General features: G+C 47.8%; 1 protein-coding gene across 4 annotated transcripts in view; it reads left to right on the forward strand.

The window, feature by feature from the left end:
- The window catches only part of KIRREL3 (kirre like nephrin family adhesion molecule 3), a 318,683-nt gene that overhangs the window by 154,667 nt on the left and 140,904 nt on the right, over positions 1–23,112 (forward strand). The gene's annotated exons all lie outside the window — the stretch shown is intronic.

Raw genomic sequence — 23,112 nt, forward strand, 5'->3', positions numbered from 1 at the left:
CCAGACACCAGCTGGATTTCACGCCGTTCACCAGCACTCTCTGGGCCCTGCCACCCATCCAGTTTTTAACCGAGCAAGGCGTGTACCTGCCCAAGCCATGGGTTGCCAGCTTCTCCAGGGTGGGAGGCAGTGAAGCTGTTTTCACAGGAGCTGGGTTGACAGCTCCCGCCCTTCTTCTGTCACGCTGCATCCCTTGGGGGTACAGGATAAATAGTGCCATTTGTCAGGTTGGGTTGTTATTGGCATCGCCTTTATGGTATTTAAGCATTCAACAAATCACATAAGCATGTGCCTGCATGGAAGCATTGGGGCTGTCCCACCAATCCTCGTCCCTTCAGCCCTGGTAAGGACCCATTCCTTGGGAACACAACGTCCAGCCCCAGCCCCCTCACCCTGCCACCATGTATCGGCTCAGGCCCCTGCTGAGAGCAGGCAAGCAGGGTCCCCATATGGGGCATCCCATCAGCATCCCCCTGTTTTTTAGCAGGCGACATAAATCCACCTGGAAACCCCACAGATTTCCCAGAAGAAGCTTCAAGCAGAAAATCTTCGTTCCAGTTTGAGCTCTTGCTGTTGCAAGTCTAAGGGGATTTGGGACAAGTGGTTTTGTCTCAGGACCACATGTAGAAATGCAATAGGAAACAGACCTCTCACCTGGACTTATTTTTTAATTTCAAGCCCTTGTTTTTCAAAGCCTTCTCCCCAGCCAAAAATAACTCAGCAGCAATGATATTTTAGCAGGAAATTAAATGAAAACATTTGTTTTGAATTGACATTTTGACTGGAAATGTAGATTTGTTCTGGATTTTTAAGCCAGAGAGCAGCAACACACTGTTGTTTTGAATGGGAAAAAAAAAAAAAATTGTAATGTCATGAGAAAAAAAAAGTGTAATTGTCATGAGAAATAGCCATGGCCTCTCAGGACATGTGGGGACAAAGAGGGGACACCTTGCTTCTGGGCAGTCCCAGGGTCTCTGCAGAGCTCTCTGGGGAGAAACACGGGAACTCGGCTTCTGCAAGTGAGGAGTTAACTTTGCATCTTATTAAAAAATAAATAAATAAATCAAAAAAAAAAAAAAGGTCACTTATCAATTTTCATGAGAAAGCTAGACATTTTTGCAAGGCTGGGAGGGGGAGGAATCAATTTTTGTTATCAACCATTCTTTGGCACCGCTAGTAGGGTTACACTGTAGATGTGTTGAGGTTTCACCTTCTTTAAATATCACTGGTATTTATTTTCATTACTTGTTCTTAATTGTAATGAAGCTGAAGTCTCCTCTGTGCCCTGGTGGTGAATTTATCCCAAAAAGCGTCGAGAAACGTTCACTTTCTTGGTCTGCAAACATCCTTTCATCTCTCCCGCATCCCATCTGTCTGTCTAGCTGTTCCTCCACCGCTTCTTTCCTTTCCTTGTGATCTCAGCCACCAAGACCTGTTAAATGAACATTTTCACAAAGTCTTCGTTTGCATTTCAAACGAGACAAAGGCACAGAAACCCACAGGAAAGAAAAAAGGCCAACTTCGCTTTCCCAGTTCCTCCCCATTTCTCACATCTGAAGAGGTTGTTAAACATGTCCAAAGGTAAAAATCTCAAGCCTTCTCCACTTGCCTCCAATGGAAATTGTTTCCCCTGGATGCTTGCAACCCCCCATCCTCTTTTGGTGTGTTTTTTGTTTTTTTGTTTGATGTTGTGATGAATTTGTGCGATGTTGCCCTCTAATGGCTGATCAATGGGAAAACCATGAGACCTGCCCAGGAAATCTTCCTTCGTTATTCCCTGGAAGAGAATAATCTCTCTTTTGGAGATGGAGGTTGAGGAGGTTTGCTCCCTACCCAGCAGAAGTGAATGAGATGTGCAAACTAAATTCTTATAACGCTGCTTCCCCAAACCACTAGTCATTTGTCCCTCTAAATGGAAGTGACCAAAACTAACTTTTATGAAGGTGTTTTTTTCCCCAAAAAGCCCTTTCTTGCCCTTGTGGCATAGAGCCAGCTGCCTCCAGCCTGCAGGAGATGCCTGGAGGACCTCAGCAGATGGCTCAGAAGCATCGCAGCCCTGCAGACGGCAGCTCCTCCAGGCATTTATATTTTTTCTTTTAACAAGTGAAAACATTTTGACTTGAACTTTCATACATAATAATGAGGGTTAGTTACCAAAACGCACACATTTTCTTTAGTTGGATTCATTTACTAGTGTTTTAAATTATTTCACAGCCTTGCAAATCTCCTTGTGACAGACAGAGCCCAGGCAGGGAAAGCGAGAGAGAGGAAAAAACCTACTAAGTGTTCATTTTTTGTATAATATATTCCAATCCTGTTAGGTTGTGCTGGTGAAGGTAATATTTCTGGCATTCATTTAATGAAATTGACAGTGATGAATGGTTAATTATACAAATTACATTCTTATTAAATCCCTTGGAATCAGTGCCTTAGAAAGTCTTAGCTATGGACTTCTCGTGCTATACATATTCTTTTAGGAGCATCTTTCCTGCTGGCTGCTGCAAAACCGTCTTCTGAAAAACTTTGAAAAGCATTAAAAATCCCCTAGTTAAATCAATTACTGCAGATAAGTTAATCTTAATGGGATGTTTAAACCTCTGTCCTTGCATAAGTTTACTTTTCATCCTTCTCTCTCAGCTCTGGAGGCGCTGGAGAGAAAAGTTTTCCGGCAATTGTTGTGACAAATGGATTAAGAGAGGATAAGTAGGTCTGGTTGCAAAATGTCCGTCAGAACTGTTTTTCAGCAGGATTTTCTACCCAGGAGAGTCAAGCTTGCCTAGAAATTTCCCATGTGGGGCAGGGGATGGTGGGAAGGCCCATGCCCCCTGCATTGATCGCTGTTTGGGGCTGCAAACTGCTGCACCAAAAGCTGAGGATGCCCACGCAGGAGCTCCCATTGGTGCTGGGCACCACAAAAATAACCCAGAATAACCGTTGCAGGCTTGCACGGTGGTTTGCAGCACCCGCCTTTAACTTCTACTTATTCCCTGTGCATTAAACCCCGCTCCCTACCACTCCAGGGCCCCTTCGTACAAACACATTGCTGTAGTTTTAATTGCACAGTACGGGATGAACTGGAAGACGTTAGCCAGGCCATGTATGCTCAGGGAATAAACGTAATAAATAGACTATTAAGTTAAGCAAGTTTTCAGCTTCAGCAGTGAAAGTGCCCATCTATCTTGCGTGGCTTTCTGCATGCTTCATTACCGCATGTAACCACACTGAAAAAATATGCTTTATCCTTTATAATTAGGTGATAAGTTCCCCAAGATATACGTTAGCGCTGCCAACCACCTGACACTCCGCAGCGGCGCAGTTGCCCGCTTCCAGCAGCTTCTAATGAAATTTATTGCCGAGCCTCATATTAGGCAAAGTTAACATCACTTAATCTTCTTACTTGACAGAGTTATGTACGAGGCACTCCAGGATGCGTTGGCCGGGATTTAAGGACCGCAAAGGGAGTGAGCCATGCCAAGGGAGTGCGAGGGGGGGTCAGGGCTCGGGAAGGGGCTGCCCTCCCTTCCCCATGCCCCAGCCATTCCCTTACTTCTGCTGATACCCCAAAGGGACATAGCAATCGTCTGCAGCTTCTTTCTTGTTTGTTGTTGTTGTTGTGTTTTTAACTCAGATGCAGGTGGGTTTTGGTTAACACAGATAACAGCATCAAGTAATAATTAAAACGTGAGTCATGGCCTCTTTGGAGAGGGAGCAGAGTGTGTCGCGTGACACTGGCAGTGTCACCAAAGATCAGAAATACTTTCCTCTAACGATGTAGCCTGCAGAAAGTCATCACCACGTCACTGTCTGGTCATAGACACTCTGTGCTGTGGTCCTGGCATGGTCTAAAATTCTTGTTTAGTTGAACAAAACAGCTCAAAGTCTTTCAGCAAATGCAAAAAGAGGGTTGCTCAGTTCCGAATATTTCTTCTGATTTTTGAGGGGGGGCTAGAGGTGCACAGAGGTTGCAGGGAGTTTCCACGAACGAACAACTGATTTGGCTTTGGCTTTGAACCTGGGGCTTCATCCATCTACCCCCCTTCTTTCTCCCCAGCTGTTTTGTCTTTATAGCAAAGTGTTGAACCCCTGATGCCTGTTAGAGCCGCGAATACGCCAGGGGCAGGAGAAATGATAGAGCTGCCGTCATGTCTCCCTCTTTTACTCAATAAGCTTCATAATCATGTATAACTACCTATATCACAAAAAGACAGGAGGAACAGAGGGAACTTTATGAGCTGGTTAGAGCAGGCAACTCCATCACCAGCCGTGACTATTATTATAAAATATTCTAGAAGTTAACTCAATAAAAAAAACTAATAATGAGAGGAACCATCTCTGCCTTTGTTTATAGCTTCTTTAAGTGTATAAATGAGCATGAGGTGATTAATGAGGGTGATCTGAGAGAGAAAGATTTGCATGCACAGTGTTTGAATTATTTCCTTATTGCATGTGCTTCCCAGTCTCTCTGTTTATTGTGCTGCTCAATGCTATTTAATACAGAATGACTAAAGTTATGAGATCCTATTTATTCCACCTGACATTGTCCCCTCTGCCAGCTCAGCCCCTGGGACAGATAGCGCATGCACAATGAATTCAGAAAATATATTAAAAAGCAATTATAAACTCCCTGCCTTCAGTGTCCTGGCCTTATTCTTCACAGCGCTCCCTAGGAATTAGCATAATGTCTACAGGCTCTCACAGAGTTATCAAAACACGATGAGGCTGTATCGTATTTTCAAGAGATGATGGATTTAAGAGTTAAAGGTTGCCAAAGGTGCATTCATGTACTCCTGCTCCAGTCCCTGGTAAATGTCCTGCTGCCAACAGCATGCCCCCCCAACACCAGCCACTCCCAGAGACGGTGGCAGCCTGAATTTTGCAGGCTCAGCGCATGATTCTCACATTAAGCAATGTCCTTTGCTCTTCCCACCACAGCTGCTCCAATATTAGAATTTCATTGTGTTCGTGGGCTGCTTTCACTGCTGCTTTCTGCTTTATAGACTTCTCAAAACCTCTCCGAGGGAAAGGAAAGGCATCAGAGAGAGCGATTTCTTATAGGGAGGTAATTCTTGCAGGGTGAGCTCCTGGAGGCCAGGTGGGAGAAGAAAAGCACTGTTCTCTGTTTAGGGGCTGAAGCTGCAACAGAGCCTCAAGTAGTTTAAGTGTAATTTTCGTTAAAACAATAGTGAAACCATTTCACCACTTCGTACCGGGAGAACGCCAAAGCTGCGATGAAATCAGTGCAACTTTGCCAGGTTGTCTTGGAAAAACTTCTTGCCTGGATACCATGCTCTTTTTGTTATTAATGTCTCCTCTTATACATAGTAATACATATATATAAGTTCCAAATACAAGGTAGTGTTGAACCAAGTGGCACTGTGTGTCTCCATCTAATTATATACAGTCTTTTCGATTTCGTTCCAGCTCCGCCGTAATTCTCTTCTGCAAACCTCACCCAGGATTTTAACTCACTCTCAGCACAAGTGGTTTGTCTCCGTTAAAAGTGAGGGCTCACACAAATATATTAGCATTTCAGGAAGTACTTGATGGCTTTCATAGCCTGTCTTTACCCAGAAACTGTTTATCAAGCATCTTAATACAGACCAATTTGTATACCTCAAAAATACATTTATTCTGTAAATTGTTTATAGAAAACCAGCAGAAGGAAATGGGCTTTACTGCTATTGAATTCATTAATGGCAGACTGCCTGATTGCTTTTATTCCTTTTAACCTCCTATTGTACATTTTTCTTTGCTTGGAATATTTTATACACCTTCGTGGTGTGTTGCGCTGGCCAGATTCTGCACTGCTATTTCAGGGGTGTCAACGAAATCAGCCCAAAACGGAGGGTAATCCGTCTGGGTGCCTTTTATGGCACATGCTGCTTTTGTTTGACTAGGCAGGAGTGGAAGTGAGAGAAGATATTGACAAATTAAATTATCTTGTTTATCTCATCTTGGGCTGCTCTGAGCATTTGCAGAAAAAGCTATAATTCCCCTTGGCTTTCCACATTGCCCTGCGTCCACGCAAGGGCTGGGAGCCCTGTTTGCCCAAAAATGCAGAGCCCAAGCCATTCTCCTCTCTCATGGAGGTAATTGGGATGTCCAGCAGTCACTCTGCTGCTGTTTGCCCCTGGGAAATCCATCACAGGGAACACCAGCTCCCGGCGCAAGCGCAAGCTGCTGCACGCTGCCATTTTATTGCAGTTCTCCCCCTGTGCAAAGCGCTGCTGTGTCCCCAAAACGCACGGGGATGCAGCTGGAAGAGGCTGGCCATCAAAGGATGTGTTTGCTGCTGTGGTTCGCTGCGTGGCCACACCAGCCCTTGTGAGGTTGAGGGTCCTGGGGGCAGCAGGCCCCTATCTCGGGGATGGGTTTGCGGTCACATAATGCCAGCCTTGGGTTTGTGTCACTGTAGGTTTGCCTGGCGGAGAGCTCCTAAAACCCTTTAACCCTGCACAGCTGCTGAGATTGTTAGGTCTTCTTCAAAAGGGGGGGAAGCCCTAAGAAAAACCCCTCTAAAAGAATTAATTAGACCAAACTTGAGTCTCCTTGCCTCAGTCACATAGGGCCATCACAGGAGCACGTGTTGGCACTGAGGTTGCAGGCACTTCTGAGAGCGCAGTGCTGCAAGGCGCAGCTTCTCGAGGCTGCAGTACGCTGATCTGAATTGCCCTAAACAACTGGGTCATTAAAGGGAAACTTAATGAAGAAAACAAAGCTCTGTTTGTTTTCACTGCAGGCTGGCTTTAGAGTTTGCTGAGGACCCTCAGCATTAACCCAGCACCATCACCTTGTCTCGCACACACACTCACCCCAGGTGGCACTTGCAGGGTTTCTTTGGGCAGAAATCCTGCCGTCTTACCCACTTAGACCGGAGGTGGTGGATGCTGGGGCTGGATGTCTTGCCCACCTCTACCCAAATCACCTAATCCTGGTCATTTTGGATGCTTAAATGCTGCAGTCGTGTTCACCTCACCTGCAGCCTTTTCTGAAGAGTGGTTCAAGATCTAAATGTGGATCCTTGGCGCGGTGTTTGTAGGATACACACAGCTTGTATGGGTTTCTGTGTTGCATACTGTTGAACTGCACTGAGCAGCTTGCAGTACGGTTCACCTGCTGATTAGGATGCCGTCACCTCCAGGCTCTAAGAAGTCAAGGCTCCCCATCACTTTTTTGCTGTAAGTCTCTGGAAGCCCGGGTTCCTTCTCTGCAGAAAACGGTAAGCACAAGTTCCCACAAAAGAGTAAGCAAATGACCCAGGAGCCAGCCTGTCCTGCAGAAACCTTCCTATTTCCCTTTGTTCCCCTCTCCCTTGAAGTCTCACACGTTTTTACGCCTCCTGGGTGCCGGAGCAGCTTTGTTCCTGCCTGATGTCTGCTCGGTGCTGTGCTGGCTGGCTCCCAGTGCAAAGCGCACGTCACTGGCCCCGCACCGCTGAGCCCATGGTTCTCCTGCCATAGACAGGGGTGCTCTTTTTGATCACCGTGTTGTACATCTTTCATCGCACACAGCAATGCTTACCTATGCTGTGCATGCGAAGAAAGAGTTTTAAGAGGAGATCGATGGCTTTTGAGTCTTGCGAGTCAAAGGGAGGCTTTCACCTCCGGGGGCTACCGAGCAAAGTACCTGGAAGTCGATCAATCAATTACTTGCATTTCCCCCCTGCCTTCCCCGTACACTTTCATTTTCTTCTCCTCCAAGACATTAGGCTTGGATTTTAGAGCATGAATGAATAAAATATATATGTTCATCTCCAAAACTCTCTGTGCATAATGTTGAAAGGATACAGGGCGGGGGGAAGGCGTCCCTCAGCAGGTAGCACTAGGTACGTTGCAATTTTCCAGTGCAAAAAGAGCAGAGGGAGGACTGGGGCAGGATCAGGCCCAAGGACCTGCAATGCCATGAAAGTAATCTTCACTTCAAAACAGAGAGGACTTTCCCAGCCTCTGCAGCCTGGTGCAAATCGAGGGTGACTTTAGTGATGGCTGTGGGTTCCTTGATGGCCTTGCATTGCCTACCTGCTTAGGTTTTGGGAATTTCAGCATCCCTTCAGGCTCGGCCATGTAATAGAGTTGGTTGCTTCAAGGGCACGTAACTCAGCCCAAGCATCAGAGTCGCTCTCATCCTAACTCTGCAAACAGGACCAGGAGATCTGGTTCCCATTCTGTCACCTCTCCGAGCATTGCGTGCGGCTCCCACGCATGCCCGGCCCTTCTCCAGGCCCCAGACTTCCCAGCACAACCCCTGGCTATGTGGACACGCAGCTGGGGCGTGGTGCTGTAGCCACGGCGGGCTCTGTGCATCCCAGGGGCCCTCAGCAGAGCAGATCTTTGGGGTTGAAATGCATTTTCATATACAACCCCAAACACCAGGTCATCTGCATGCACACAGCCACGCACACCCACATCCACCGGTGTCCCTGCCCACGTCCTTCACAGGGGGTGTCGGCAGCTCCAGGCTGCGGCAGGATCCTTCGCAACAGCCTTGCAAAAAAGCAAGAGGAGAAAGCAGCAAGAGAAGGGAGGAAGCAGAGGAGCCAGCGCTGCCTGGCTTCAAAAAGAAAAGGAGGGAGGGGAAGAAGGATGGCCGGGGGGTGGCCGGGTGGCATTTCTCAGCGAGTCAAAGTTTGCGTGAAAACAAACAAAGTGTTTGCCAGGCCGCAAGTCTCCAGTGAACCGAGGCATTTAACACTTTGGCAGGACTCATTTGGAAACCTCCCTGTGACCCACTTCGGAGAGCAGTAGCCGGCAGGAGGTTTTTTTTCTCCCTTCAAAGAAAAATAAATGGGAGAAGGAAAATAAAGAGAGAAGAAAGAGGAAACCTTCCTGTGAAGGAGCTTTGACACTGGGAAAAAAAAAAATTCCCCCTGAACGGGATTAGTCCTCTCTCTTTTTTTTTTTTCTTCCTCCCTTTTATCAAAAGCCCTCCTCATCCCTGGCAAACCTGTATGGCTCTGGAGGGGGGTGCAAGCAGGATGTTTGCACCCGACTCTTGTTGTAGGCAAGGTTGTTGGTGGGGGTTTTGCCTCTGCTGTAGCCCCTTTTCTTTGCTTTTTGCATGCAGGGTACGGAAGGGAGACTCAGCAAGGGAAATGGGTGGATCCACCCCAAAGCTGTGGTCTTGTTTTCCACCAGTGAGAGACAAAACTTTCTGCTGAGCTCAACTTCAAAGGCAAATGTCGAGCTTTAAGATATTCATTTTAGTAATTCATGTAGAGCTGCATTAGTTAGGGGCTTCACAATGTTTTATCCACTTGTCACGATTAGACATTATTATTATTACTGAAAACAGAGATGGCTGAGAGATAATAATTCTTTATGAACCTTCCGTCATAATTAATGTAGGCTCCATACTTGCCCATTTACTGAGTTTTAAGCTAATCATTCCTTATATGTGTTTCGAGCCTTTAGTGAAGTACAAATAATTTGAACTAATTAGCTTATTAAAAGAAGGGAATGAAAACAAATGGCACATGAATGAATTGTGGGATTTCATATGGAATTAATATCTCACTAATACATGTAGATTTGGTAAATTCATTATGCATTCATAATCAGACCTGATGAATCACCTAGCTAATTCAGGAGTAATTAGGCATGAACTACTGACACTTATTTTAAAGTGCGACCAAACTAGTTGGCTTTATCCTGAGGACTCAATTACGGTCTCTGAGGCACAGGGAAGCACTATTGTATGCCTTGTAAAATCGGCCACTGTTAAACAGGGCTTCGGCAAGGCCCGCTGTGATTTATGGCTGTGCTTAAGGAGATCAGAAACGAGGGCATCCACGCTCGTAGCACGGCAGGATGCTGACGGGCTATCACAGCCCGGCCTCAGCAATAACAGCCTGCCCCGCTTGCAAGGCTGACTGCACCGGGAGATTTCTGTGCCTGCCCCCTCCAGAATTAAGGTGTACCATTGCTACCCCTATGACTAGCTAATTTTTCACCACTCAGCAGCTCGAGTGCATTAATAGTTTTCATAATTATTTCTTTTTGTGTGACCGTGGTGGCTCGCACAGCACAGCATCCTTCTTGTTCAGCGTGCTGCAGAACAAAGCACGGTGCCGGTGCCGAGGTAAAGCAGCCCGCTGGCCAAAGAACTTCAGAGAGAGGAGGCAGGGGGAATGCAGGTGTATGGAAAACACAGGGGATGAAGGAGGTGATGCGGGGGGGTCATTGTTTTTTTGGGGAGTCCCAGCCAGCCAGCAAGTTTGAGAGGTATTTGAGCATGAGGGAGAGCAGGAGAAGGCTTTGCTTTGCTTTTCGGGGGTGGGAGGGATGGAAGAAGGCCCTGAGGTGGGCACTCAAAGGTGTGAACAGGAGGGTGGTGGGAGGTGCAGCATCAACCAGCACGAGGGAAAGGGACAGCAGTAAGCGGGTGTACGGGGGTGGTGCAGTGGGCTGCAGAAGGGGAGGGTAGGTGAAGGGCATCGAGGGGAGGGCAGAGCATGCTGCGATGGAGACCTTTGCAGTAGGATTCAGGCTGGACATGGGCAAGGAGAGTTTGCATTTGCAAAGGTCAGAGAAGAGGATGCAGTGGCAGCAAGAGATGCAGAAGGGCTCTGTGGGACCAGGGTGATGCTGACACGGGGTTGCAGCACGATGCTGATGTCCACGGGGATGGAGGCATGGTCACAACGAGCTCTGCAGCAGCTGGGGTGTGCTTGACCCGACAGTGAGACATCTCAGCGAGAGGTAGCTTTCCGTCTCTGAACTGAACCTCTGCTGCAGATCTGTGAATCATCTGCCTCCAGGTACCGAGTTTGTGTTTGCAGATAAGATTATCCAGGGATTAATTGTAGAGGGAGAAGAGAAATGTAGATTAGTCATCCCTTGAGAATAGACATAGATCAACAGCATTTAGAATTACCTTTGGGTGTTTAACAGCCACGGATCACCAGAGTACCTGAACACCTACCATGTAAAATCAACACTCTTGTTAATTATGAAAAATAATTCATGTCACACTGATCTAAACCCACAAAAATCTCTGCATTCGTTCTGGAGGCAGCTGCATCGCTCCTGCGCTCGCCCCAGGGCCAGGGGCCAGCAGGCTGCCTTTTTCCCAGTTCTTCTCACACTTTCTCCAAACAGCCGGGCTAGGCAGTTCTGCTCACCTCTCCACACGGTGCAACCCTCCCGTTGCAGTAACCATCGCTGCTGAGCGCACCAGCTGCTTTCACAGCCAGCAATACGCCCTGGTGAAGGCTTCCCAGTTCCTTCACCCAACGTTTACCTGCACCACCTCCCCTCCGTGCAGCAGAGCTGCCCCACATTGCTGCTCTGAGTGGGGCTGGATTTGGCACTGCGAGTGGCTGGGGGTGCTGGGGGCTGCTCAGCCCCTGGGGATAGACCAGAGCTCTGCACCTCTGGCAATCCCCGTGTTAATGCGTAACTACACTCAAGGACCCGGCTACATAAATCGAGGGATTTGGTTGCGCCTTCCAGGGTGCGTGCATGACAATGCAATCTTTCCTAACTGTGTGCCAGGCAGGCTAAAAGAAGAAAAACAAAGTGGGAAATCATATTCAGCGCACGCCGAGAGCGTGAGCTTGTTGCTGGATGCACTAAGCAGCAGGGCTGGTGCCTGCTGCACTCCATGCTGGGTACTTGCGATGCTGTGTGCAGATCCAAAGTGCGGTGCAATCACAAAGAATAAACAGTAGCAATTACTTAATACTTCATGGTGATGGAGTATTGAAAATTAGCACCGGAGTTAAGCGCTAATAAGACGCATAACACTCCGTAAGCCTGCAGAATTTTATATAGTAGAATCAAGAGTAAATAAAATTACAATTTAAACAAAGGCAGATAATTTAATTATCTGGTAGGCACAGTACTAAAATTTGGAGTGATTGGCTAATCAATACACTATTACAAACTGCAACAATGCAACATGCCTGCGAGGTCATAGGGAATGGGTACTTCGGGCTGACAGTGAGGTGCTGGCTTGGGGCAGCAGTGTCAGCGAGCTCCAGTCCCCGGCTGCCTGCTGCGGCAGGGCTGGCTGGGAGAACATCACGGGCACTCAGTGGCTTTTGTTGCAGCAGCAACGAAACAAACTCCAGAGGAACCAATCTCCAGAGGCCCGGAATTGCAGAAGGAAGGACCGTTAGATGCCTTCACCACTCCCTTTGCGTGGTTTTTGACTCTCACCCTTTTGTTGCTTTGTCATTTAAATCAGACTTTCTGGAAATGAGTACCGTAGGGGAAACAGGCACCAGTATAAACGCAATGAAGGGACAGCCGCCGATGAATGCAAAACTGCCCACTAAGGTCTAATATCAACCTTCATGACCAAAACCTCTGCAAGATATTTGGAGTTCTCAGGTCAGTCCCCGGCCCTGGGTGGCCTTCCAGGTTATGGGGCAAGTCATCTTTTCTCTAGCAGTTTCTTCATGTTAAGCCTTGAAGGCTGTTTTCCACCCCTGATGTCTTCCAGGAATGATGAGGAAGTGCCACTTTCCAAGGCCATCTGAACTCAGGTCCCTTTTACCTTCTGCACCTGGAGATTTCAACCCATAAGGCTCCCAATACCTCCCACGTCCGTACCTGAGACAAACTGATAAGCAGGGCGGTGTTGTTCCATCCGAGGGAATGTGATCGCATCTCCCCATTAGCAATTTGCTTTGCTGGACGGATCCTCAGCTGGCAGGAGCCAGCATTGCTGCACCGGTGGCCAGGGGCCCATGCCAAATTACTCCACCTGAGGATTTGGCCGCTGCACGGAGCTGATGGAGATCTGAGACAAGCGATAGTCTGCTGCATCCCAGCGTGAAATGCCCTCCTTTGGTTCCACGCCGATGCCAATCTTCTAAGGGAAAGCAGATCTTCTTTCCAGCCCATTGTATTTCGCTAATTTAATTCCATTCTGTATGTCAAATTGCATTATATATTCACACCGACGGAAGATCTATTTTTTTTCTTTATTAATATTAAGACATTTATTTGTCATTTTTTAACAAAATTGAAAAGGAATCAAAACCTCATTTTCTGGAAAAGCGGTGTTCTTGGCATGCGTGCGTACGCTGCTGCAGCTGTCTCTGTGTGCCAGCTCTTTTTTTTTTTCTGTAATTTTTTTCTCCCGTTTCCTAAAGCCAGCTTTTACACCTAACTCCCCTACCCACAAGCACAGACTTAACAAAGCTCCCTCCTCTGTGGGCCACAAGCCCCAGTTCAGAGGGACCAGCGAGGAGCACGCTGAGCAGCTGGGTGCAGAGTTGTTTCCCACTGGTGGAAGGGCATCCTCACCCCATGCTGAAGCAGGTGGCTGTGTCAGGAGAGGGTTTGGGTTGTCCCATGAAAATCTGGTTGTCCCTGAAAATCAGGATTGTTTGTGGGATTGAATCAATGGACGTAGAAGATGGGCTGGGTCTGCAAAGAGGCGGTGGGCTCCAGGGTAACCCCACTGTTAGAAAAGCATTTCAGCCCAGCGAGCCTGGAGCTAAAGGAAGCAGACTGCCCTCCTCACCCTTGTCATACAGAGCGGAGCCCGAGATGCTCAGCATGGAAAATATCCTTCAGCGACCTTGGCAGGAAGCTGAAGACATCTCTGGTTGCTGTAAAACAGTTTTAATGATGTTTCGGGGAGAGGATTGTGATTGGAGCTGCAGAACGACTACAAAACCCTCTTCTTTTGTGGAAGACTCCATTTTCCTGTGTAAGTCCTGTGAGTGGCAGCTCAGAAAAGGGCGTGAGAACTGGTGGGGGCTGCAGGCATCTGAAGTGCTGGGAGCCAGCACTGCGAGCACACGTGCTCTGTCCCCCTTTGCCCAAGCAGCGTTGTCCCCAGCGGCTCCGACTTTCCTCCCCTTTGCTGCTGAGCTCAAGCAGGTTGTCAGCGCCGGGTTTTTCTGACGCGTGATTATTGCACACCATGGCCAGGGGGAAGCTCATCATGTTGTACAAGGCGCTGAGCTCCTCTTTCTACTCTGGCATCTGAGAGCTTTTTTTCCTTTCTTTCTTCCTTTCTGTTTTTGAAGCTCTTTGAGGGCAGGTTCTTTGGAAAATCAAACCGCTTAAAAAAAAATCTTTTTTCTGCTCAGGCTGCCGTGGACCCAAGCCATCGATTTGTCACTTTTCCTCCAATGCAAGAGGTGAGGGAGTTAAGAACGTAAGCTGGAAATAAAGCAGGTGTGGAAGGCGCATGTCTGCCCTGTCCGTGCAGTGTTCATATGGCACAGTGGCTGGCCATAAAGAGGTTGGGCGAGTTTATGGTGTCTTTGGCTAATGAAGCACATATCTGCATTGCAGTAATTGCAGTGAGGGGCGGAGATATCAGAGCTGGCTTTGCAGGGAGCGGTAGCGTTGCTGAAGCAGAAGAGAAAGCATCGCTGGGACACCTGCCCTGCTGTAGAGGTTGGGTCTGTTGGAGCCGAGCTGGTTGAATGCCAACACTGGCATGTCTCAGCCCTGCAACTGTCGGGCTTCCACTTCTCACGGCCTGATTCAAGATGCTCAACTCGCATGCAATCACGGAGGGCTTCTGCTTGAACATCGTCTGCAGAACATCGTCTTCACTTTGCAAGGTCTCCAGTCTCTTGGCTGACAAACCTTTGTGATCACCAACACCTGTTTTGCCCCTTGCAAGGCTGGTGGCACTGGTGGGGTGCAGGCTCTCCCTGCAGTGCTCCATCCCCACTGGGCTTTCTCCAGTCTCCTGCTGGTAGGACACAGCACCGTGCTGTGCTGGAGCTCAGGTGACCACCCAGAACAAAGGCAGCAGCATTTCTCATCACTTTTGGCATCTGTGGTGGTGTTTTTTTGCAGTGGGGGATAGTGCAAATGAGAGATCCTCTCCTCCCCTGGAGCAGAGAGGAAGGCTTTGCTCTTAACCCGGAGAGCTGGGTGCAAGCAACGCCTTTCACAGTTTTAGGAGAGAAACCTGCAGGAGCCAAGAGTCATCCAAGGGACAGACAAGGCAATTGTCCCTTGCAGCCCACAGAGCTCTGCTGCAGCCCAGGCACTTTGCTTGCCAGGGAGATTTCTCCTCCCAGACAGAGCACGCTGAACGATGGCGTTTATTTTTTTGTAGGATGCTCCAACACAGCGCCGTTTGCCTGAGCTGGCATTTCTTGCAAAAGGAAATGCTTGTTAGAAGAAAGAAAAAATTTTTTACTGCTGTATCAATATACCCATTGCTTTGATAGGGTCTGCATGTTTCCTTCCTGGTTTATGGCATCGTGATTATTAAGATAAAACAATAAAAGCAAATTAAAGCCCTTTGATATCATGAAAAAGAAACATTTAGGGTTTGGCTAAAATGAAACATATTTCTGAACCTAAAGTGAAATGCTTGGATGTTAAGGATTGCCTTGTGATGCTTTAAAAAAATAATAAATAAATAAATAAATAAGCTTTTAAAAAGCTTTAAAAGCTTTACATTAAATTTAAGTAAATTTAAAAATATGTATTTATCATCTCAAACAAGAAAAAAAAAATCCAAATGTTTTGCTTTGAGAAAGCAGAGACAAAACCTTCCAAATTTCCCTGATTTTCCCATAGAAAAGGAAGAGTGTTTCCAGTCAGAGGTGTTTCAAACCAGGTGTCAGCAATCTGGGGGCATTACCTGACTCTTCAGCTTTCAACAGATGAGGTTTCTGATTGGAAGGAACTTGCCCATCTGTAGGAGAATGTCCTATATACAGGACTAATAATATTGGCATGAATAATTCATTGATCTTTATTACATGGAAAGGCATGTGTGGAGTGTGAGGCACACAGTTTCATCAAAGAAAAGCATATTCAGTTAAAAAATGATCAGTTTTACTGTGCATTTTAGAGTGCTTGCATTAAGCTCTATCTTTGCAGATTAACTCATGTCCAGCAAATCAGCCTGCAGACTCTACCTTTGTTTGTCTCTACCCAATCTGTAGGGATATTATTAATATCATGTAACATTCAGTTAATAGGTCAGATGTGAGACCTTATTACAGATCTAGGATGAATTGCCTCTCTGGTAGCATACAGCTTGACCTTCACGGACTTGAGAGTTCAATATTCAACCTTCATACATTCAGCCTTAATTACTGTATGCGCAGGCATTAGCGCTGCCACGAAAGGTCTGGGTGCATTTAGCCGGGACCCTGCTTTGCATCATCTCTGCACGCTGCTGGGCCAGGGAAGGACGCAGCAAGCTCTTTTCCAGGGGCAGGTTTAGACCCTTGTCTTGTTTGTGTAATTGTGGAGTCCCTCTTTTAGTTGTTTTTCACCCGGAAGAAGGACTTGGTGTCTGCTGGGCTGCAGGAGCGTGGCACTTGCTGCCCTGTTAACCCGGAGGTCTGGATTTTGGGGGTGCATTAAGGGTCCTTTCATGGCACTCCCCAACTACCAGGTGCTCAGCTCTGCAGAGCAGTAATTGCACAAGGCAACCCCAAACGTGGAGTTGGTTTCCGCCAAGAGCCCAGCCCTGCTGGGACAACATTGGGGATTTGCACAGGAGGGCTGGTGGGCTTTTCCTTTCCCTCGGAGCTGACAGGCTCATTTGTGGGCTTGTCTCTAACGGAGGATGTGTGAGAATGGGGTTGCTGTCCATCCTTGAGAGTCCTTCCCTGGGAATGCGTCTTTTCAGTTTTACTAAATCCTGCTGGTTTTGCTGGGAGAGCGTCGATGGCCTTCATTATGAGTCAGAGCAGGTGACATAATTCTCCCTCTGTGCTTTCAGATCTATGAACACATGAACTTAATATTAGCAACACAGATACAATAGCATTTTAACTCAGTATTTATCACAGTGCTTTCTCAGGAGAAAATCTATCAAAGCTTTAAATCTAAAACTCTCCCATTCTTCTCGAGCAACAAGATCAATTCATTAATATTTGGAAAGCTCTCGGTGTTATTAATCATCTGTTATTATTTTATTTATGTACCTCTTAGTAAGAAAAAGGCGGACGAACCAAGGCCAGCCTCACTAATGGCATATTTGGCTTGGGGGGGGTTGCAGAAAAGAAGGATGGGAACATTTTTATTGGGTAAAAAACCATCCTTCGTGCTTGCGTTTTGTGTGGTGGAGGTAATAAAAGATGCTGCAAGTCATCCACAGGCTCGGAAAGGTAGAAGGTTAATTGTCTTAGCATTATAAATTCACTTCATATTCATGGACGCAGAACAGACCATAATGAATTTATTTTGTATTCATGCGGACGTTGCAGCACGCTCCTTCCATAGGAGCCATGCTGCAATGCACTGAGCACCTATATCACAGGGGTTCGGGACGTGGCCTCAGCCCGCCGTGTGCTGGGCAGACCGGAGAAGTTATTAAACCACGTTGCCAAACAGCTCGCCAGCGAGGTCAGCCCCTAAATGAGTTTAGCTCCTTCTCTAAGTCTATCTCATAAGAGTATCCACGGCTCGAAAATAAGTTTGTAATTGACTGATCCAGACAGATGAGTTTGGGAAGAGGTGATTGATGTCAGCAATATATTTGAACGCAATCAGCCTGGCCAAGAATACTAATTTTACTGCCTGGTTGAGTGCACAGACCTGCTGCTCAAGCAAACCTTGGGTAAGTAGATCAGGTTGCTGGTGTCCAAGCCCCAACCGAATCAAAATATCGCCCTGGGCTTCTGCTTTTTCATGCCTTGTGAAGTGGCACAGGATCAGGAGTTGCGAAGCCGGTTGTGTTTTGTTGGGACTACACTGCAGTTTGCTCTCAAGGTCTGGATGCCCCCGAGCTTTCCAGCATGTGCTTACCTTTAAGCTCGCAAGTAATTCGGCTGTTCTCGAGAGCCATAATCCACGCCAAAATGTCAAGAATGAGCAAGGACTGTGCAAAATCAGGTCGGAGGCAGACCTGGAAAGTTAAGTGCACGTTGGGAAGCGGGAGGCAGCAGGGCCTGTGAGCTTAAGGGATTTAGATAGAATTGTGGAAAATAACAGCCTCGGTCAGGGAGAGTCTTTTGCTAAGCTTAAAAGGCAGCGAGACAAACTCCAGGAGTATGTTTTCCATGGGATGTGGAGCTGTTTCAGAGGGGGCTGTGGCTGCAGCTCTGAGCCTCTGTGCATCAAGTCCCCCCACAGTCCCCTAGAGCTGCCACACCTCCGGGTCCCCACATCTGCACCAGGCTTGGTCAACATCAGAGAAATCAAAAGGGCCAACTCCAGCAAAGCCCCCCAGAGCCTGGAGAGAGGCAAATGGCAATCATGGGATGGATAAATGGGAAAATCCATGTTTTCACCGCTCCCGTGCTTTCCATAACTGTGGCAATAACTCAGACAAAATCATGGTTTAGTTGCTTTACTGCAGGACCAAAATTAAGTGCTGGTGATTCTTCACCTTGAGGAGCAGTGTAAAGGAGCCTTTTCCCTTTATATTTTCTGGATAATTAGATTAATGATGCACTCTGGGTGAGTTTTAATGTATGAAGGCTATGTTAGATCACTGTAATTCGTTGCTTTGCCAGCTAAAGTGCTCAGAGCCTGGGATGCGTAAGGGTAAGTTCAGGGCTATAGCCTGTCTCCCTTGAATAAAGTGACAAAGGTCTCTATACAGCTATCACTAGAAGATGGGTAGTTGCCAAGAGCAACGCCTACACAAGCTCCCTTGGGAGGACAAAGCCCACTGAGCTAAAACATGGCGAGGAAGGCTTGTTGCCCCACGATGCTGCGTAGTGGTGACAAAATGCACTCAGGCCCCCAAGATAAGGAGGTTGCTTAAGCCCTTTTTTTTTTTTTTTTTTTTGCTTTTCTTAAAAGAAAAGAAGCAGCAAAACTGCCAGCATGGAGGGGGATTTTCACAAGCAGGGCAGTGGAGCCAAGTGCTCAAACTGGTGCTAAATCCCTTGCCCCATTTGGGCAATCTCTGCCTCTGACTGCATCCAGATTTGAGCACTGACCAGTGTCTGAAGATGTGGTTACTGGTGTCTGAGTTACTAGAAAGCTGGCATGCACAGAAGCTCAGCATTTCTGAAACTCCACCTTTTTGCCTTTTTTTTTTTTTCCTCGCTTTTCTCTCCCTGAAATACTGGGGGCTGGTGACTGTCATCAGCTCAAGCCAGGAGTCAGCACAGGTTTGTTCCAGCGGGATGCCGATGGCCACAATCCTTGCTTGTCGCTGCCTGGGGGGACTGAGCTCCTTGGTGATGGACAGGTCTCTGTGGCAGTGCAAATTAGGGTTAATTTCGGGTGGTGGGTCCATGCTTATGGCCAGTGGAAACAACCGTGGTGTCCCCCCAGAGCTCACACCGGTTGGGACCCCCTTTTTCCTCTGCACTGCCATGTGAAAGACCTGCGGGCACAGCAGAAAGCAGGAAGGGCTCTGCAGGGAGGTTAGGAACAGGGGACGGAGCTTCCCCGCCCGTTCCCCGCCTGTTGCAATTCCTCCCCTTGCTCCTCCTCAGTTTGGCAGCCTGGACAGGTCCCTCCTGCCTGTTCCCACCTCCCAAATGCTCTGCAACGCCTGCGCTCCCTCCAAACCTATCCCCACCTAACAGGGTCAGCGCTGCCATCATCTCTGTGCCTCTTTAATTTTTGCAGGATGTGAAAAAGCAACAGAAATCGAATCCCATTTAGAGGTATCCACCAAGAGGGGACTTTATTTTTTTTTATCCTCCTACCCCTTCTCTCCTTCTAGAAATGAAGTTTCTTGCACTGCTCATTAGATGATAAGTGAATATAGAAAAACCTTTGAGCGAAGGTAATTCCTGGCGTGCGGAAGAGGGCTGTGGTGCTGGCTGTACATTTATGAATGCAAACGAGTCCGGGCGTCCTGTGGGGATGCTTTGTCAGTCTTTTTATCTCCAAAACCAAAGTTCAAACCGACTTCCTGAGTCAAGAACCATAAAATTATTCTGCTGAAAGAATTCTCAAATGCCATCTGTGGAGGGGGAGACCTTCATTTATCAGCCTCTGAACTGGTCTGTGCATGCGCGGGGGAAATGAAAGAGCCCCTCATTATCAGGGTCCTATTCAGCTTCATGCTGCTCTCCTGTAATTGACGGCATATATTATGCTCCAACAGGGAAAATCCTGGTGACTCAAATGGAAATCTGTAATAATAATAACCTAGTATACTTCTGTAGCCCATTTCATCTCCAGATCTCAAAGCACTTTTAAGAAAATTAACCAAGACCCTCAGAAATTCCTGTGAGACCAGGGAGTCTTTAACACGAAATTTACCTTTATTGCAAACTTAACATGAGTTGTATCTTGAGGGCTGTCCACTTGTCGGAGCATCACCAGCACCCCAAATGCCTGTGATGTATGCAGCTGCTGTCTATGTGCATATACCAAAATTCAAGCGAGTGATGCTTAGTAGGTGCCAACACAACCATGGACATGGGCTAAAGGTGCCCAGGTGTCTGGCTGCACTTGTCATTCAGAGAGCATTTCCAGGATCTGCTGCTAAAAATTTGCAAATGTGTGTATCGGGGCATTTGTGCGTGTTTTTGGAGTGGCTCTTCTCTGGGCTGGCCCTGTGGCAGCATCCCAGTGCATGGGGCTGAGCTTCCTTTAGGTGACCCCAAAGGCAAGACCATCGAGCACCCTATGTCAGAGATAGGATGCATACACAGAAATGTCAAAACCTGGTTATATAAAGCAGAGGGAGCCACGTGGCAAGGAAATAACACCAGAGAAGGAGGAGAAATGCAGCTGGTGTGATTGCCAATGCATCTGTCCTGGTTACTTCCCACCAAGGAGAAGCAACGCCACGTTGCCAATGCCATCCTTTAATTGCAGCACTAGTTAATAGGCTTTGGTTTACAGGCAGTTTGCTGGATGTTTTGTTTGTTTGTTTTAAAGGTATTTTAAGTTCATCACTTTTTTAGTAGCTCTTCCTGCAGCTACACATTGCTGCCATGGTGTCAGGGACTGGAATAGCCACGTGTGCTCTATTTCTGATGAAAATTTAGCTGAGTACAGGGATGGCAAAAACACTGATGTCCCTGTGGTTTGGTTGTGATCTGAATCCCACTGGTGCTGATGCAACGATCAAGCCCAGCTCCTGAATACGCACCTGGAGCAGATGCAAATCTTCTGGGGGCTGAACAGAGAGTTCGGCCTCTGTTCCCTTTTAATCTTCAGTTACCTGTATTGCCGAGCAGGTTGCGGCCAGAGTAGGGGACTGGACAATCAATATTACACTGAGGTCCTCATTGTTTCAGCAGCCACATGCCAACAAGGAGGAGGACCTGGAGGTTGCTCCCCTTCCCGTCCAGCCCTCCCTCCGGCCAGTCTCTTCCACCATCTCCCAGTACTGCCTAAAGGTGAAGGACCTTATTTAATTAAGTAATGAGAATCGAATATGATTGCTACAAGCATCAGCTAATTAAAAGGAGGGAAACTGCAAATGAGAAGTGCCATGAATTCAGTAAAAATCAATCAAATTAGAGCGTCTCATCATCCCTTCAAATGGGCCTGATCTTCTTTCTGTTTAACCCCTTAAATGACAAGATATTGCTCAGTGGTAGGAGAGGATGCTGAAGAGAGAGATGTTCGGTCATGCTTGTCACCCAAAAGTGGCATTTGGCACTTGAAAGGCACGTGGGCACCCCCGAGCTTTAATTTTCTCAGGAGCACGGCTGGCTCCATGCTTTCCTTTCCTCTCTGCAGGTACTTGCCTTACGGCTGGCAGGGCTCCTCTTCCTTTAAGTCCTAACCAAAGAGTATGACAGCAGCACCCACCAGAAGAGGAGGAAGAAAAATCCCACTTAATCAAAGAGAATATTAAAGCTGAGCTTTTTGTACAGCATGGGCCTCAGATTGAGAAATCCCCTCCATCAGCAGGGGGGAAAGCAAGGGAGAGGGAAGGAGATAAAAAGGCATCAGAGTTTTAATTAAAAAGCCACATCCCACCTTCATTTGTGGCTGGTTTCTGGATGTCTTCATTAGGCTTCACCCTTTAAACACTCGTTATCAAAGATTTACAAATTCCAGCAATTTGGTGCCTGCACTCACTTGAACAGTCCCCATTTGGCTGTGAGTTTGGTTTCCAGTACAGCAAACCCACCTGGCTGGGTGGGATGGCAGGTGGGGTGCGTGCAGGGTTGCATTTCCCACCACACATCACTGTTTTCACTGGAGCTGTAGGACTGCTGACTCCTGGCTGAGCCCACGAACATCCTGCAGTGAACGCCTGGCTCTTTGCTCCCGGCACTCTGTCCCTGATCCCCACAAACTGCAGCAGGGTGGGGTTTGGGCAGTGCCTGGGTCCCCAAACCCTCCTCTGAGAAGTGCCACGGGACCATTCGCAGCCACCGGTCCGTGCCTTAATTTCAATTAAAGTGCTAATGATCCCTTCCAAATTGGGCTGCATACATGCTGTTTTCATCCCAAGGAAACCAGATGTATTTTAAGATCCAGAATAAAAAGAAAGCCCGTAAAGCAGGCAACAAAAACCTCATTTTCTGTGGTTTCCCCCCCCTTTTTGGCTGCTTTTTGCAGGGGCTGGCTGTGATGCCAGGCCGGGCAGGGGCACAAGGCAGTTCACGCGGGGGCCAGCGCTCAGGCTGTGTGCAGCCACTGTCTCCAGCATCGTTAAATGTTTAATCCCGAGAAGAGCCGAGAGGCCAGGACACCTGGGTTCAGTGCTCACGCTTGCCAAGCTGTCTTGCCTAATAATTAGCGGAGCGGCAGGAGTCAGGGTGCACAGGTTCATATCCTGCATACGTCAAGCCTGCTTTCTTTGGAAACTCAGCGCCTCCAAGGCAGCGGTGACCTTGGGCCACGTGGCTGTTTCCCATCCCCAAGACGCTTGCTCCATCCCTCCTGCAGGGCTTCTATAGGGGACCGACGCTCCGGGATGCTGCCTTTGTCTCGATGCAGGGTGAGGATGGGGTGGCAACACCTGCTTTCCTCTTCCTACCCAGACCTCATGCTAGGAGTGCAGGTGGCCACCAGGGTGAAAGCCACCATCACCCTGCAATCCTGCGTTTAGACCCTTGCTCGGCCCTTTTTCCCTTAAAGAAAGTCACCAGTGCAGCACCTTGCTGCCGGAGCAGGAGGCCCTGGTCCCTCCGCTGAGTCCCAGTGACAGCTGCTGCAAGCGTGTTCCTGCAGCCAGCCGCCGGACCTGACAAGATGTGTTAATTAGGATGTGATGTACCACGATATGACACATCTAAAGCACGGCCGAATTGGCACCGTCAGTCACAGCAGAGGGGGGGGGCACTCC

The sequence above is a fragment of the Cygnus olor genome, chromosome 22 (assembly GCF_009769625.2).
Source record: "Cygnus olor isolate bCygOlo1 chromosome 22, bCygOlo1.pri.v2, whole genome shotgun sequence".
Classification (NCBI taxonomy): domain Eukaryota; kingdom Metazoa; phylum Chordata; class Aves; order Anseriformes; family Anatidae; genus Cygnus; species Cygnus olor.